Source organism: Panthera onca, chromosome B4 (genome assembly GCF_046562875.1).
Source record: "Panthera onca isolate mPanOnc1 chromosome B4, mPanOnc1 haplotype 2, whole genome shotgun sequence".
Classification (NCBI taxonomy): Eukaryota; Metazoa; Chordata; class Mammalia; order Carnivora; family Felidae; genus Panthera; species Panthera onca.
The window spans coordinates 19,929,545-19,948,237 of record NC_138345.1 but is presented as its reverse complement, the minus strand read 5'-3'; the positions used below and the strand labels follow the sequence as shown (position 1 = coordinate 19,948,237).

General features: G+C 40.2%; 1 protein-coding gene and 1 pseudogene across 17 annotated transcripts in view; both read right to left on the bottom strand.

Moving 5' to 3' along the window:
- The window catches only part of MLLT10 (MLLT10 histone lysine methyltransferase DOT1L cofactor), a 237,176-nt gene that overhangs the window by 125,581 nt on the left and 92,902 nt on the right, over positions 1-18,693 (bottom strand). The gene's annotated exons all lie outside the window — the stretch shown is intronic.
- Positions 6,812-14,127, bottom strand: LOC132695037 (NADH dehydrogenase [ubiquinone] 1 alpha subcomplex subunit 5 pseudogene; annotated as a pseudogene).

The following is an 18,693-nucleotide window of genomic DNA, read 5'->3' as shown; positions in this document are numbered from 1 at the left end:
GTGGAACTTCACAAAGATCCAGTCTTCCTTAGGCTCCAATACCCTGCACAGCAGCGAGAATCTTCACAGGCACTAAGGCCAGGGGTCAGGACTTAGCCTACGATACCTTGGTCTTAAAACTTCCTCACCAATATTCAACTGATTTCTGTGACAAGAGTGTAAAAAAAGATTCGTCTTTTCTTCTGCTGGAAGTAAGCATATCTACGGGAGTTTGACACAAGGAGTTGGGACCTAAGAGATGAAGCATGGTCCTGTATGATGAGCGAAATTTAGGCCATTTCGGCTCTTCACAAGAATCCTACTTGAGCTGTCATTCAGCCTGCCAACCTGACAGACTGAGCCTGCAGGGAAGACATTTCCGCTAAGGAGGTCAGAGATGCCCCCAGGAGACACCGACCAATAAACACTGCCACCGACTTTGACTTACATCTGGTCCTTTTCCCGGGTAAAAATAGCTGATAAACAGTACCACCTTTTCATGAACAACTCAACTATATAAATGGCAATCTATGAGTATCAGTGTATAATGAAAATTAATCAGCTGACTAGAAGTTGAGTATACAAAAATTAATGTCTACATAAAATCGGTAACACTTTTAAAAGGAAACCAATTTCTGAAGAGTAACAAGGTATAAGCTAGCCAACTTCAGTGGGACCACATATATTTTTAAACTTAGAGAGCTTTCCCCCGTTATGCACTGTGGTGCCAGAATAACACAATTCAACAATATTTACAAGAACACAGTTCTCAAAAAAGCCTAGTATCTAGTCAGATAAGTTAATTTAAACTCCTCTGTTGAAATACAAGGATTCAGACTGAGAAAAATTATTTTTTTAAGATTATTTTATTTTTGGGGGTGCCTGGGTGGCTCAGTCGGTTAAGCATCCAACTTCAGCTCAGGTCATGATCTCGAGGTCCATGGGTTTGAGCCCCTCGTTGGGCTCTGTGCAGACAGCTTGGAGCCTGGAGCCTGCTTCTGATTCTGTCTCCCTCTCTCTGCCCCTCACCTGCTTGTGCTCTCTCTCTCTCTCTCTCTTAAAACTAAATAAACATTAAAAAATTTTTTTAAAAGATTGTTTTATTTTTGAAAGAGAGCACATGGGAGGGGCAGAAAGAGAGGGAGGAAGGGAGGGATGGAGGAAGAGAGAGGGAGAATGGAGGGGGAGGGGGAGGGGGAGGGGGAGGGAGAGAAATATTCCAAGCAGGCTTTGCACTGTTAGGGCGGGGACTGATATGGGGCTCGAACTCACAAACCGTGAGATCATGACCTGAGCCAAAATCAAGAGTCAGATACTTAACCGAGTAACCCACCCAGGTGTCCCTAAAATAATTTTTGTAGGGGCACCGGGGTGGCTCAGTCGGTTAAGCATCTGACTTCGGCTCAGGTCACCATCTCACCATTCGTGGGTTGGGACCCCACATTGGGCTCCTCGCTGACAGCTCAGAGCCTGGAGCCTGCTTCAGATTCTGTGTCTCCCTCTCTCTCTCAAAAATAAAATCAATGGGGCGCCTGGGTGGCTCAGTCGGTTAAGCGGCCGACTTCAGCTCAGGTCACGATCTCGCGGTCCGTGAGTTCGAGCCCCGCATCGGGCTCTGGGGCTGACGGCTCAGAGCCTGGAGCCTGCTTCCGATTCTGTGTCTCCCTCTCTCTCTGCCCCTCCCCCATTCATGCTCTGTCTCTCTCTGTCTCAAAAATAAATAAAACGTGGGGCGCCTGGGTGGCGCAGTCGGTTAAGCGTCCGACTTCAGCCAGGTCACGATCTCGCGGTCTGTGAGTTCGAGCCCCGCGTCAGGCTCTGGGCTGATGGCTCGGAGCCTGGAGCCTGTTTCTGATTCTGTGTCTCCCTCTCTCTCTGCCCCTCCCCCGTTCATGCTCTGTCTCTCTCTGTCCCAAAAATAAATTAAAAAAAACGTTGAAAAAAAATTTTAAAAAAAAAAATAATAAAATAAATAAATAAATAAAACGTAAAAAAAAAATTTTTTTTTTTTAAAAAATTAAATCAACATTAAAAAAAGTCTTAATTATTTTATACCTCTAACAAGTAAAACCCCAAGTTACAACAAAACCAAACCAGACACGGTGAATAAGAGCATCTCTATCCGTTCAAATTACAAAAAGAAAGTATCAAACAATTACAATGGGAAACTGTAACATACATTTTTTAACCTACAAATGATCAAGAAGATTAAAAAAAGAAAAGAGCAGACTGAAACAGTAACATTTTATATAGCAAAATTCATGGAAAATATGCAAGTGGGCCTTAAAGAATCTCTCAGTTAACTTCCAAAACAGTGAAAAGACACCACCTTTTGATAATTCAATAAAACTAAAAATTATGATGAATATTAAAAAGAGAGAGAGAGAAGGACTTCCAGACTCCTGGAATGGTGGAGTCAGAGCTCCATGGATCCCCTCTCCACTTCCAAGATTTGGAGGGCACTGGGGAGAGAGAGAGTCTCTGAAAATTATCCTAAAGACATGCAGCAAACAGTGGAAAATTTGTTTTTTGAAAAAGTGTACTGAATCTCACTAAGAACAGTGAGAGTCTAGAATCTGAGGCATGATCTGCTCCCATCACCACCCTACCACACACACAGCTTCTTGTGATGGAAATTCCCCTCTGGGTGGGTGTGGCTGAGAAGATAAGGCTCCCTCTCCCCTCAGCTCCTAGTCTGAAGCTATCGTTTTACCCTAGAAGAACCAGTCTCCAGTGACTCTCATCCTACTTACAGCTGGTAGCTCTCACTCATAGAATCCCACCCTAACAACAGGCCAAGGGTCCTGAGGCCATTATCATCCCTACCCCATCTTGCTAGTAGAATGGAAGTTCCATGAGAGGAGGAAATGGGTTGAGAAAACCAGGGGGCTACTATACCCTTTCTTCCTCCCAGCACACTGCTGGAGTACCTGTGTCTCTTCAGAAGCAGAGTGCTATCCCCATCCCCAGTTCCAGAGCAGTAATGTAGAGATTCTCAGAAAGGCACATGGGTATGGAACATCTTCAGAACAAAGAGCTCAACAGCTTTGCCTGAGAGGACTGACTATGTGGAGAAGCTTAAGGACACTGTCAAAAACACCCTGGGGGAGGGGCACCTGGGTGGCTTAGTTGGTTAAGCGTCCAACTTCGGCTCAGGTCATGATCTCACTGCTCACGAGTTCGAGCCCCGCGTCGGGCTCTGTGCTGACAGCTCGGAGCCTGGAGCCTGCTTCAGACTCTGTGTCTCCTCTCTCTCTCTGTCCCTCTACCTCTCTCTCGCTCTCAAAAATAAATAAACATTAAAAATAGTCAATCAATCAATCAATCAATCAATCACTCTGGTGGCAAGCAATTAAGACAGGACTGGTAGCTCCAAGGTACTAATAGAAACAAGTAAAACCAGCCTGAAAATTAACAGAGAGAATGAGAGAAAGACAAGAAATAAGGGCCCTCCTAGGATCACATTCATCCCTGGGGATATAGAAGGCTATGTACATGAACTAGGTTGCACCCACTCAGGAAAAATCCAAGTGGGACTCGAGGCCGATGTAAAAGCATTCCCTAAAGCCACACACAGATCCATCAGCCAATAAGGCTCATAAGGCTTTAGTACAACCTATGACCAAAAACTGGCTGAAAAGTAAGTTACTGTGACCCAGAGGCAACTCCTACGAATCTAGACTTGAAAATAAAATCACACTCATACGTGATGGTCTGAAAGATTGCATGCATGCTTAAGGCTGCACATGTTCAAGAACAACCGACAGAGAGAACCTCAGATCTCCTTAGAAAATAATCTCTAAATCACATATATATTAAGTGATAAAGGGTGAATATGTAACTAGCTAAAGGGGCTTAATTTAAACACAATCTTTGACTAATAAGTGGTTTATGTTGATCCACAGGCAACCCTAAGAAGTCAGGCCTTTTTTTTTTCCCCAGGACATTTGAGCAGGGCCACCTGAAGTTACACACTGTTGGGTAAACAGACATAAGAAAATTAGTCCAGCCAAGTCATTAAACAAATAAATGACAAAACAAACAACATGACCCATAAGAAGGAAGGATCATTCTCCAGAGTGACTATATTATCTAAAATGTCCATTTCAACAAAAAATTACAAGACATGCAAAGAAACAGGTCAGTGTGACCTACACACAAGAATAAAAGTAGACATTAGAAACTGTCTTTGAGGAGGGACCCAGATGTTAGACTTGGAAGACAAAGACTTCAATCAAATGGAAATACTTGAGTTTAAAAAATTCATTAAAGAGGCTCAACAGTAGATTTGAGTTGGCAGTCAGAAAACAATCAACAGACTTAAAAACAGATCAATAAATGGGGCGCCTGGGTGGCTCAGTCGGTTAAGTGGCCGACTTTGGCTCAGGTCATGATCTCGCGGTCAGTGAGTTCGAGCCCCGCGTCAGGCTCTATGCTGACAGCTCAGAGCCTGGATCCTGCTTCGGATTCTGTGTCTCCCTCTCCCTCTGCCCCTCCCCCATTCGCGTTCTGTCTCTCGCTGCCTTTCAAAAATGAATAAATATTAAAAAAAAAAATTTTTTTTTTAAAAAAGATCAATAAAGGTGTGCCTGGCTGGCTGAGGGGAGAGCATGTGACTCTTGACCTTGGAGTCATGAGTTCGAGCCCCATACTGGGTGTACAAATTACTTAAAAATAAATAAACTTAAAAAAAAAATAGATCAATAAAGATTATACAATCTGAAGAAGGGACTTCTTTAGATTATACTACCTGAAGTACAATTTCCAAAAAATGTGGGACACCATTAAGTACACCAGCATACGTATGAGAAAACAAAGAGATGAAAGAAAGGGACAGAAACTGAATCTAAAGAAATAATGGCTGAAAATTTCCCAAATCTGGTTAAAACCAATAATCTACAATTCTAAAAATCTTGATAAACACTAAGAGATCCACGCTCAAATTGGTCAAAGCCAAAACACACAAACAAACAAAGATATCTTGAAAGCAACAAGAGAAAAATGGTTCATCACAAGCAAGGAAAACTACAATACAATTAACACCTGAAGTCTCAAAGGAAACAATGGAGGGCAGAAGGCAGCAGGATAAGATATTCAAAAAGCTTAAAGAACAAAACTATCAACCAGGAGTCCAATATCCAGGAAAGCTATATTGCATCAATAAAGATGCAATAAGGACATTCCCAAACAAACAAAAACAGATATTTTGTTGCTCCAATCCTGACTAACAAGAAATACTAAAGGAAGTTCTTTAGGCTAAAATCAAGTGACACTACACAACAATTACAACACACACACACACACACACAGTCTAAGAGCTCCAATTTTACCTCAACAGAGCTGAAATCTTTAAAAAATAAATCTAACAGGCCAATTAATAAACACACATAAAAGGCTCTAACAAAGGCAATTATACAGAAAAAGATAAAAGACAGTACGATTAAATATTTCTCATTCTTCTCTTAATTCAAAAGGCAAAAGCATAAAACAATGCCCATAAATTGTATTGTTGGGCCTATAACAGAGAAATGTAATATATTTCACAATGACAACACAATTAAAGAGGGTGGGAATAAAGATATATTGGAGTAAGAAAGTAACACCAGATGGTAACTTGAACCCACATGAAGAAATGAAGAGGAACACAAATGGCAAAGATATCTAGCAACACACACACGCTATACAAATATATCTGTGGTCTTCTTCTCTTAGCTTTAAAAGATAAGGGGAGGCCTCAGTGGCTCACATGATTAAGTGTCCAACTCTAGACTACAGCTCAGGTCATGATCTCATGGTTCATGGGTTCAAGACCCGTGTCTTCCTCTCTCTCTCTGACTCCCACCCACTCTCTCTCTCTCTCAAAATAAATAAACTTTTTTTTTTAATGTGTATTTAAAAAAAGACTATATAGAGCAATCATCATGTTTTAATTTGAGAAAGAGACTCAGAGCACACAAGCAGGGGAGGGGCAGGGGCAGGAAGAAGGGAGAAATTGAGAGAGGGGGAGGGGGAGGGAGAGAATGAATATGAATATGAATATGAATATGAATATGAATATCCCAAGCAAGCTCCACACTCAGCATGGAACCCGAAGGGGGACTCGATCCCACAATCCTGGGATTATGACCTGGGCTGAAATCAAGAGTCAGACACTCAACTGACCAAGCCACCCAGGTGCCCTAACAGAGCAATAATTTTAACAATATATTATTGTTTGTAGTTTATACAAACATAATAGGACATATAGGAATGAATTTTCTATATCTTACTGGAGTTAACTAGATTCTGATAAGATAAATATTGAAAACCCTAGAGCAACCACTAAGAAAATAACCCCAAAAAATATAATTTAAAAATCATGAAAGGAATGAAAAAGGTACACTTTTAGAAAATACCCACTTAAGGTAAAAGAAGGTACTATAAAAGAAAAAGAGAGGACCAAAGCAGTCATAAGACAATGCAAACAAAAAGTAAAATGGCAGGCATAAAACCAACCATATTAATGATAGCATTGGATGTGAATGTATTCCAATCAAAAGGCAGAGATTAATAGACCAGATTAAAAAAAAGAAAGTTCCATACACTGTCTGCAAGAGGAATACTTTAGATTTGATAGTACAAGTAAGTTAAAAAGATTAAAAAAAAAAAAAAAAAAAAAGACATAGTACGCAAAGAGCAAGCATAAGATGGCTGGAGTAGCTATCATTATATCGGACAAAAACAAAAAACAAAAAGAAAAAAAATAGACTCTTGAAACAAAACATTACTAAAGATAAGAGGAATATTTTTTTTTCAACGTTTTTTATTTATTTTTGGGACAGAGAGAGACAGAGCATGAACGGGGGAGGGGCAGAGAGAGAGGGAGACACAGAATCGGAAACAGGCTCCAGGCTCCGAGCCATCAGCCCAGAGCCTGACGCGGGGCTCGAACTCACGGACCGCGAGATCGTGACCTGGCTGAAGTTAGACGCTTAACCGACTGCGCCACCCAGGCGCCCCAAAGAGGAATATTTTATAACGATAACAGTCAATCCATCAGGAAGGTACAATTATAAGCGTAAATGTGTGTATATACATATACATATACATATACAGAGAGAGAGGGAGAACAAGAGAGCCCCCAGACACATGAATCAAAATAGAAAAAAGTAATTTGATTATTTTATTTTTTTAAATGACCTGGGCTGAAACCAAGAGTCGGATGCTCAACCAACTGAGCCATACTAGCACCCTAATATTTTGATAATTTTTAAATATTAGCTATTAGATTAAGAAGAAAATATGCAAAATAACTGAGGATTATTGAAAAATTGTTCCCAAACAAAATCATATCTAAATAAAATGTCAAGTACGTGAATAAAGCTATACTCAAGAGGCAAATTCATAGCCTAAAAAGTTTTCCCTGTTTTAGAAAAGTAATATTTTAACTGAACTATTTATTTATTTTTTTAGTATGACAGAACATTTAATTACATCAGTTTCCCATCAATACACTAGTCATTTAATGACAATTACATTGGCCATTTCCACTGGTTGGCAGGAGGCTCTTCCACTAAAGGCTCCCATGGTTTTCATTATATCATTTTTCCTGCCAGACTTAATTCATTTTCAGCTTGAAGAGTCACCTCTTCCAGTTGCCCACCCTGAAGTTGGTCTAACTGCTTAACATCTGATTCCACTGTAACCATACACATACAAACACATTTGTAATCTGTTCTGTATATTTCCTATATGCTGCATTTTTAGGAATTTGCTCAAGAATGTCAAGAATCTTTGTGTCCAATATTCTTAACCTCTCGTGTGGACTCTCACATACAGCCAATCCCACAAGGCCAGGGGTCTTCTTCAGCAAATCTGCCATGACAGTGCCAATAGGCTCGGGACACACAGCCCTTTGAACCTAATTTTTTAAATTAAAGAAACAGGCCTCATATCAAAAGGATTCTGGGGCCAAATTCCAACCCCACCTAAGAAGTAGCTGAAAGCATCACTCCAAATATAACTTGAACAAGCCACTTAAACTACAAAAATTCAGCTCTTCTTGTAACTGAAAGATGTGCTGTTGTGAGGCAACCAAGTAGCGTGAAATCCAAGGGAAGACATATTCTCCCCCCAACTTCCTAAGAACCACAAAATGTTCAGACTCTCCACCACGGATACAGCAAGAAAGGGAAGACATGGAGAAAGACATGCACGTAAGAAGAAATCAGCTAAAATTTTAATACATTGTTGTTAAAGGCTGATTGAGGGCTAATATGATACTGCAGAACCACTAGAACCACTGATAAAAGAGTTCTCACTCACTCACAGGCTCTACTACATGAACTTTTATGAGGGGTTCACGGGGAAGACTGATACCAAGGAGACAAAACCACCAGAAAAAATCTCCCTTGAGGTTCAGGCATGAAGAAGAGGATCAGACTCTACTGATGGTAAGATATGAAATCCTACCTCTCACCCAAACACTCCTTTCAAAAGCATTTGGGGGACTAGAGCAAGCCCTGTCACATCCAAGACATGGGTAATGCCCACCATGACTAGGAATACAAAGGAAAAACTCTTTACACCTAGGCAAGGGGCAGGAAAAATTCTCAAACCCAAATTCCCAACCCTGTTAGTAATAAAATTAAGAGGTCTTCTAGTGCTGGGGGTAGAAGCAGAAAGTTCTCTTCCTCACAAGTCTTTCCAAAGACACAAATATAAGTCTGCCATGGTGAGGAGGAAAGGAATGGTGAAACTGTGAGGCCCAGACATACAGGGCCTACCAAAGAGAGAGGGTGGACCAAAACCACAGAGAAATCCCAAGCCCAAAACATCAAATAACAAACAAAGGCAATCTAACACTAAGGGAGAAACAAAAGCATACCAGGAAGAAACTTAGCCTGTCTGACTCAATATTGTTTCTACTTCCCTTGCTGCCATGACCTAAAACAGAAACTTCTGCTTAGCCCTGCACATAGGCATGTTACAGCTAAGATTTGAAAAAAAGCTGCTTTTTAAAATCCAAAATCTACCTCACCCGAGGAGACAGAGGAGATAAGGAAGTACATAAATGACTATGCTGTGTTTAAGATTTACAGGAACAACATGACCAGATTCCTATACACAACAACAAACTGACCAAGAACAATGAAGTTCCTTGACCTTCCTTGATGTCTACAGGTATCAGTCGCCTTTTGACTCCAACTCCCTCCCACCTTCCCCCTCTTCTTAACATAAAAGCAGCTCAAATCTCTAGCTGAAGAACTGGCTCTTTGGGACAATAGTCTGCCATCTCTTTGGTCTGCTGGCGTTCAGAATCAAGTCTCTTTCTCTACATCCACATCTTGCCTCTTGACTCACTGGCCTGTCACACAGCAAGCAGAACAAACTTGGGACTTAAAAGTGTGGTAAAGTGAAAAGCAGGAAGAGAAACCACCCTCTGTGGCACTGGTGAACAGATACAGCTAAACGCTGGGGTGGAACACAAACACTGTGAAAGCAAAGAACCTAATACTCCAGGGCTCCTGGGTGGCTCAGTCAGTTAAGCGTCTGATTCTTGATTTCACCTCAGGTCATGCTCTCGCAGTTCATGAGTTCGAGTCCCTTAGGGTGAGCTTCGGGTGAGCCCCGCTTTGGGTGAACCCCGCTTCTCTCTCTCCCTCTCCCCCCTCCAAAAACAACCCCTAATACTCCGGCCTTCAACCTAAACTTATAGTATCATTAGAAGACGACCAAGGGGCAAAGCCACCCCAATGGGCTCAGAGGACAGAGCATCAAGCCACGCAGAATTATTCTCAATCTTAGAACCTAAAAACTGTCCTGTTGAGCTACAAACCTGCTTTGCTTTAGTCCAGTAACCCCTTTTTGCCTTCTAACTTCTCCCTTTTAAAATGGGACTATCTATACTACACCTATCCTACCACTGTATCTTAGAAGCAGACACCTTTCCTATATTTCACAGGGTCACAGATGGAAAGGAATTTTGCCTCAGGATTGACCATACCCAGAATTTCACCCACATCTGATTTACATGATTCAGAATGAGATTTGGAACAATCTCATTGAGATTATTAATACTTAGATAAAATTCTGAATTTAAGAGCTGATGCTAGAATCAATTAAGACTTTGAGAGATGATAGGATGAAATAAAAGTATTTTGCATGTGGTAAGAACATGAAGGGGGGGAGATTACTATGTGTTGAACTGTGTCCCTGAAAAAAGGTATGTGAAGTCCTAATAACCCCAGTAACTCAGAATGTGACCTTATTTGGAAAAAGGGTCACTGCAGATATAATTAGTTAAGATGAGGTCACACTGGGGTAGGACAGGCCTCTAACTGAATATGACTGGTCCTTATAAGAAGATGGCCACTTGAGGACACAGAGGCAATGGAAGAACAGTGGGGTCAAAAAGCAGAGACTGGGGTGATAAATCCATAATCCAACGAATGCCAAGGATTTCCTGTCACCACAACAGGCTGGAAGAGAGGCACAGAACTGATGCTCCCTCACAATTCTCAGGAGGAACCAATGCCAATAACTTAATTTCAGACTTCTAGCTTCCATAACTGTGAGAGAATGAATTTCTGTTGTTTTAAGCCACCCAGTTTGTGGTACTTTCTTAAGGCAGCCCTAGGAAACCAATACAGAGGCTGTATGAAAAACTGGCTAGGAGTTGGTTATGTTTTGGAGTTGGGTGATGAACTGGGAGGGATGGGAAGTAGTTTCATTCTATTATTATTTTCTACATGTGACAATTTCCAAACCAAATACTTATATTGTTATAATATGTAGAATAAAAACGAAAACTTCACGTAAGCATAATTTAAAAAGTTAGAAAACATTAGAATAATAAAATTAGACACAAAGCCTAAAACTGTTCTTTATTATTAGGCACAAAACAGATCCATCAAGAGCTTAGATAAAGGTAAAAACCCCAATGAAATGTTTATGTGAAGAAAACCCAGAAGAAATGAGGTGACACAAAAAGTATTCAACACATTCAAAAAAGTAAATTAATTTGTAAAGAAAGCATAAAAACTATTTTATATTATTATAAAGATCTATATGCCCCCAGTATCACACAGCACACCGATTTAGTAGCCTACTTTCAAACCAGACTTTTTGCAGCTAAGATATATTACTTTGTTACCTCATCCTTGTGGAGGAGAGGAGGTAGATACAAAAGGTACCTGGCTTATCCCCTAAAAAAAAAAAAAAAAAAAAAAGTCACATGCTGTGTTAACTGGGGATTTGGGTAGTCACAATTTCAAAGCAGGCCAATGCTTTGAACTTCCAAAGGGAAAAACAAATCAGACCCATCATGGATTTAAAAAAATGGCAAACTGTATTCTACAACTTTGTACCTAGAGAAAAATCCCCCCCAGCAATAGTAACCTGATGACAATCAGAACTTGTTGCTAGGCACTCTACTTCTCTTTGACACTATTTCATGGTTTCCTATTACCTGGCGCTGCTGACATTACTGTTGGGTGATGAAATCTCATTATTCTAATTTCAAACCCAAATGTATCCTTATCATTTTCTTCTTAGATGTCTTGTTTTTTCCTGTATCTGGCACCTCTGATCATCTTATTACTCCTTGTAATCATAAATATGTACATGATATTTATATGATCCTGTAAAATAAAACTTCAAGTTTTCCTTCTCTTAAAATACTACTATAAGCTATGGGCCTCCCAACTTACATGACCTCCCCATTTCCATCCTCTCTCTTTCAACCTGTATATTCTACTGTCACCTTGCCATTTCCCTTTCTAACAAGTTAATAAATTTTGACTTGCACTGAATATAACTTGGTCTAATAAAAATATTTCTGACAGAACAGAAGCCTGATCCAGCAGTAGGGAAGATAACCATGAAAAAGCCTCCATGCTGCAGGATGAATGAAGGCAGAGACCAGTCTGCTATAGTACGATACAATACAATATGATGCGATACGATACAATATAATATCAATTTTTCCATAGCTGTGGAAAAAATACTGTCAACATATCCAGATATGCAATTCAACCATTCTTTTCTTCATGAAAAAAGAATGGACCATGTGTGTACTCTTGCACAAAAGACATTCACTTCTGACGATCCTTACATATTTTAATTTCAACGTTTTGGTTTTTAGTTTCCCTCTTAACAGACAGTCTTTGACAATGAGCAAAGTCATTTTCATCCTCCATGTAACTTTGAAAACTGCAAGAGAAGTTGTATCACTTTGCCTTATAGGTCTCACTTACAACATACAGAAAATAATTAGATTTTAACCACCTATGGAGAAAGAGCCAGAGTAAGGGTTACTCTGTCCATTTTCTGGAGCTTGCTGAATGATTTTGTAAATGTGATGTGTAACTTCCTTAGTCCCAGGTAGCTGCTCTGTGCTCAAGTGTAGAGATTAGTATAAAACAAGAGTAACACTGTTAATTGGTGCATACTCTATACAGCTGACCCTTGAACAACAAGGGGATTAGAAGCATCGATGATTCCCCATGCAGGTGCAGGTATAACTTCTGACTCCCCAAAAACTTAACTACTAATAGCCTACTGTTGACCAGAAGCCTTACCAATAACATAAAGAGCAGATTAACACATATTTTGCATGGCATATGTATTATATACTGTATTCTTATAATAAAGTAAGCCAGATGAAAAGTGTTATTTAAAAAAATCATAAGAAGGGGGGCCTGGGTGGCTCAGCAGGTTAAGCATCTAACTTCAGCTCAGGTTGTGATCTCATGGCTCGTGAGTTCAAGCCCTGCATCAGGCTCTGTGCTGACAGCTTAGCCTGGAGCCTGCTTTGGATTCTGTGTCTTCCTCTCTCTCTCTCTCTCTTCCCCTTCCACACTTGTGCTCTCTCTCTCAAAATATGAATAAACATTAAAAAAAAAACTTTTTTCAAAAACTCACAAGAGAAAATACATTTAGGTGCTGTACCGTATCATGCTGATTGGACGAAGTCTGCATGTAAGTGGGCCTGCAGAGTTCACACCTGTGTTATTCAAGGATCGGCTCTAACCCTATATACCTTAATTACTTTGCAAAGATCCCATTTTTAATCACCTTGTTTACTGCCACCCCAAAAAAACTATAAGGCGTAACTGTGTATCTATGAATATTTTATGGCACCAAAATGAAGACAAAGCGAAAAAAATACCTGTGGTATATACAAACAAAAATTTGTTATCACTATTTAAAGAGGTCATAACTTTAGAGGCTCCTGGGCAGCTCAGTGGGTTAAGTGTCCGACTCTGGGTTTCACTCAGGTCATGATCTCACAGTTCTTGAGTTTGAGCCCCACATCAGGCTCTGTGCTGACAGTGCAGACCCTGCTTGGGATTCTTCCTCTCCCTCTCTCTCTGCCCCTCCCCAGCTCACACTGTCTCTGTCTCTCTCAAAATAAGTAAACCTAAAAAAAATAAAAAGAGTACATAACTTTAGAATACCTAACAGTTTAAGAGCTAAATGGGCAAAAACAGATACAAAAAGAAATATTATTCTGACAACCTGACAAGTAATCAAAAATTCAAATAACTGGATATCATTTATTATCAAATTGGCAAATGTAGACTATGATTCTAAAAATGAATACAGACAATGGTGTGGTAAAAATGGCATTTTCATAAATTATTAGCTATATAAATGTGGAAAACAAACAGGCAATCTTATCAGAACCTTACAAACAGGTATAATCTATGACACAATAATTCTAACTCTAGAGTTCTAGCCAAAGGAAATAATCTAAACACAGAATAAAAGGGTTGGTGAAGCAAGTTTCTTGTCATGCTTTAAATTACGACAGAAAAATAGCTAGGTAATGTGGGAATGGTTAGGAAAATTATGACATAAACATCATAGTTAAGAGTCATCCAGGGGCACCTGGGTGGCTCAGTCGGTTAAGCATCCAACTTCGACTCAGGTCATGATCTCACAGTTCATGGGTTCGAGTCCCACATCGGGCTCTGTGCTGAGAGCTCAGAGCCTGGAGCCTGCTTCAGATTCTGTCTCTCCCTCTCTCTCTCTGCCCCTACCCTGCTCACGCTCTGTCTCTCAAAAATAATAAACATTAAAGAAAAAAAAAAAAAAAAAAAAGAGTCATCCAAAGAGAAGAGCCAAGAATAAAATCTGTATATTTGGCATTATTATAACTCATGCTTACAGATTTTTTAAATGCCAAATATTTAAAAATGTTTATACATTTAAGATGTATTATTTTTAAATATGTCAATTATTAAATCAATCATTTAATTATTTATTATTCAAGGTAATCTAAAATTTGGTAATCCTATGACAGGGAAGCAGAGAATTTGAGTATCAAGCAGTATTCTTATAATCCTTCAGAAAGTATATGTAAAATATTTTGTTATAGTTCAGATGTATATTACTCTGTAGAAAGAAATCTTACATTTTACCAGAATCCGAAGACCCAAAAAATGTAAAGAAGCACTAGTTTAGAAAAATCGGACATGCTTCAAAGTGTCTTCCTGGACACCTGGTACACTTTGCTAAGATTTACTATTTTAAAATCAAGCAACTCAGGGGCATCTGGGTGGCTCAGTCGGTTAAGCATCCAACTCTTGATTTCGACTCAGGTCATGATCTCACAGTAAGTGAGCCTCACATCCGGCTCGTGCTGACAGTGCAGAGCCTGATTGGGATTCTCTCTCTGCCCCCTCCCCTGCTCTCTCTCTGAAAAAAAATAAACTAAAAAACAAAAGTTAAAAACAAACAAACAAACAACTCAAAGAGATCAGTTTACTCAGTTTTATTCAGCATTGATTCCATGCTGTCATAGAGTACAGTAACAGTTTATGCCCTAATTCCATATGCTAGTGTTATATAATGAGAAAAAACATCCCAACATACAATTGTCCCTGGATCTGTTTTTTACGAAGTCATCAAGTGACCTTAAATCATCTCTTTTTAAACCTGGTCAAAACTCCTTTTTTTTTTTTTTTTTTTTTAATGTTTATTTATTTTTGAGACAGAGAGAGACAGAGCATGAACAGGGGAGGGTCAGAGAGAGAGGGAGACACAGAATCTGAAACAGGCTCCAGGCTCTGAGCCGTCAGCACAGAGCCCAACGCGTGAGATCATGACCTGAGCCGAAGTCGGACGCTTAACTGACTGAGCCACCCAAGCACCCCTAAACTCCTTTCTTTTTTAAAATTTATTTATTTATTTGGGGAGGGGGGTGTTATTTGGGGAGGAAGTGGGGGGAGAAGAGAGACAGAGAGACAGAGAGAGAGAGAATGAATGCCAAGCAGGCTCTGCACTGTGAGCAAGACAGGGGGCTCAATTCCACGGACCTGAGAGATCATCACCTAAACTGAAACCAAGAGTCATATGTATAAATTAAATGACTGAGCCACCCAGGCCCTCCGGCCAAAAACTCCTTTGTGAATTATTAAACACAATTTTAATTTATTGCAAAAAAAAAAAAAAAAAGATAGAAATTCTCAAGAAGGTTATGCAGAACACTACACTATTTTATAAAATTAAAGAATAAGCATATGCAATTTGGCACAGGTACATCAGGAACAGTTTATAGGCTTTTTTACCTAGTTGTTTAAATAGAATATTTACGAGACATGAAGGTAAACAAGAGCACCTAAACTCCAGCGTCTTTTGTAGAAACTGTCTGTGCTCAATTGTTTTTAATTTTTTATTATTATTTTCTTTTTTAAGTTTATTTATTTTTGAGAGAGCAAGAGAGAGAGAGAGACACCACACATGAGCAGTAGAGAGGCAGAGAGAGAGAGAGAGAGAGAGAGACAGAGAGAACCCCAACAGCCTCCATGTTGATAGTGTGGAGCCTGAAGGGGTTCAATCAAAGAACCATGAGATTGTGATCTGAGCCAAAATCAAGAGTCCAATGCTCAAATGACTGAGCCAAGTGCTCCTATTATTTTTCTTATTTTAGAGAGAGACAAGGTGTGAGAGTGGGGGAAAGGAACAGAGGGGAAGACAGGAGAGAAAGAAGAGAGAGGGGAGGGGAGGGGAGGGGAGGGGAGGGGAGGGGAGGGGAGGGGAGAGGAGAGGAGAGGAGAGGAGAGGAGAGGAGAGGAGAGGAGAGGAGAGGAGAGGAGAGGAGAGGAGAGGAGAGGAGAGGAGAGGAGAGGAGAGGAGAGGAGAGAATCTTAAGCAGGCTCCACACCCAGCATGGTGCCAGATGCCACCAATACTGGGATTCACGACCTGAGCCAGTATCAAGAGTTGGACACTCGGGGCGCCTGGGTGGCTCAGTCGGTTAAGCGGCCGGCTTCGGCTCAGGTCATGATCTCGCGGTCCGTGAGTTTGAGCCCCATGTCGGGCTCTGTGCTGACAGCTCGGAGCCTGGAGCCTGGAGCCTGTTTCGGATTCTGTGTCTCCCTCTCTCTGACCCTCCCCCGTTCATGCTCTGTCTCTCTCTGTCTCAAAAATAAATAAGAGTTGGACACTCAACCGACTGAGCCACCCAGGCTAATGATGGAATGGTAACTAGGCATCTATGTTTTTCTAGGTGAAAATGGCTTCGAAGCCCAAGTACCTAGACCATACTTACTCTGTTAAAAATTTAGAACTTGGACACTGAGTCAAGTTACCTGTTGGAAACTCAGATAAAATGAGACACGGAATTAGAGACGATGTGGAAACAAGAACAGACCACAGACAGAAAAGAGACCGTAGGACCCTCATCAAAGTTGGAATGGATGGTAGTCAGCCTGTGACTTTCTAGTTCCAGGTCCAACTCCCCACATATGTTGCAGGAATACCTACTGTACTGGCCTTACAGCCAACCCTATTTGTACTTTAGCTAGTTTCAGTCAATTTAATTTCTGACTAGGATAAAGTTTTTGATCTTAACTCTAACTCTGTTATCATTTATTTTCCTATGAATAAACCAAATTTCTCAAGTATGACTTGCCTTGCTTTAAACTACTGCCTAGCAATGTAATTTCCCTTTAAGTACAGATGTTAACAGAATCTTATCCTAGCAGATTATACCACAGAAGCATCTATCATCTAGGAGTGCCCAAGACACCAAACAAACATGAAAAAAACCTGATACTGGCAATCTGTATGTTGGTGAGATTATTAAGTTTACTTCCATGAACAATTTTAACTTAGCCACTGTGTATTAGCATTTCCAGTTTAGACTGGACTGCTGCCCTGAAAAGAGGAGGGAAGAAATAACAGTGAAAGAAAGTACACTGCCATTCTTCCACAGTCCTTAATAAACCCTGCTTAATAAAACTGCCTGAGCCTCGGAGTTGAAAGAAGGCAATGAAGAATGAGGCTGAACACGAAAGCACAAATACACGAAAAGCAAATAAAAAGAAAAATAATTTACTATCCCCTGAGAAAATGAGAAACAATACCAAACAAAACAGAATACGTATACATGGGTGTACTGGCAAGCGGGGGAGAGACACAAACACTATAATACAGAGAAGCCTAATAGGGAAAGTGAGAATCAGCAGAGGTGCAAAAAAGGGCAAAAAGATTTTTCTATAGAGACGGTTGCAAGATTGTTTTCCTTTTCCAAACGACACAAATGTCCACAAAAGAAAAAAAAAATTACGTGTTCATTTGAGTTACTAGGATACAAGTGCCAAGCAAATACAAACATGTATTATATTAGATATATACAAAAGCAAATATTCAATGCTTCAGCAGAAATGTGAATTTTATCTTGGAGTCTTATAATCATATTGTTAATGTATGCTGGCAAACAACTTGTAGATTCAAGATTTGTTCTACAAACAAAGTAGTAAGTCCCACCAACATCTGCCAAGAATTTAAAGCTTAGTGTCTTTGTTCTAAGAAATGAGTCAATTAACTTGATGACTCTATATAGACTCTATCTCAGGTGATGATGATGTGCTCAGTACTTAAGTTCTTGAAACCGAAAGGCCAGTCTGATTTTTAATTCCTCCCTCATCTGTGTGTCATCACACCCAGTCAATCAAACCTCTCATATGTTACCCAAAGATCTGCCCCTTCTTCCTTCCTAGTACTACTCTCCTACTTCAGACCCTCATTATTACCTCTGGAACACTGCAAAAGCTTAAATAGTGTCTAAGTAACTCTTGTCTCTTCTCCACTCCCTCTCCCAATCTTCCTTTCACCATCCTTTAGATGGCAGACCTGAGTACATCCCTCCCCCAGTAAATCTAAAAACCCTTTATGGAAATAGAACTCAAACTCCTTAACAGGACACAGGAGGCCCTTGAGAATCTCTCAGCATTTTACATATCACACTCAAACTCCTAGCAATAGTGCCCTTCTCCCTCACCACTATACTACTCTCACTCCCTCACCCTCTCCCTCTCAACCCTCCCTATTTCCCACTTCAGAGCTTTTATGCTCCTCCAGTCTGTCAAATTAATAGCTACTGTCGCACTCCCTCCTCTTTCCTCTCCTCACAGCCAACACCCAGAGACTTCTCACTCTTCAAAGTTCAGAGAAGCTACAATCTTTTCTAAGATACACCTTCCCTCTCTTCAGCACTGCTACACTACGCTAAGTAAACGTTCTCTGTGTTCTCTAATCCTCGCACATACTACACTATCTAACAATCATTGATGTGTACATATCTATCCTACCACGTAGGAGCTTTATGTATTCCTTATGCTTCCAGCAGTGCCTGATAACAGGGCATGCCATACATAAACGTTGGCCCAATGAATGGATAGATATATGGAATGTTTAGCTCCACTCTCTGAAACCTAGCTTTTT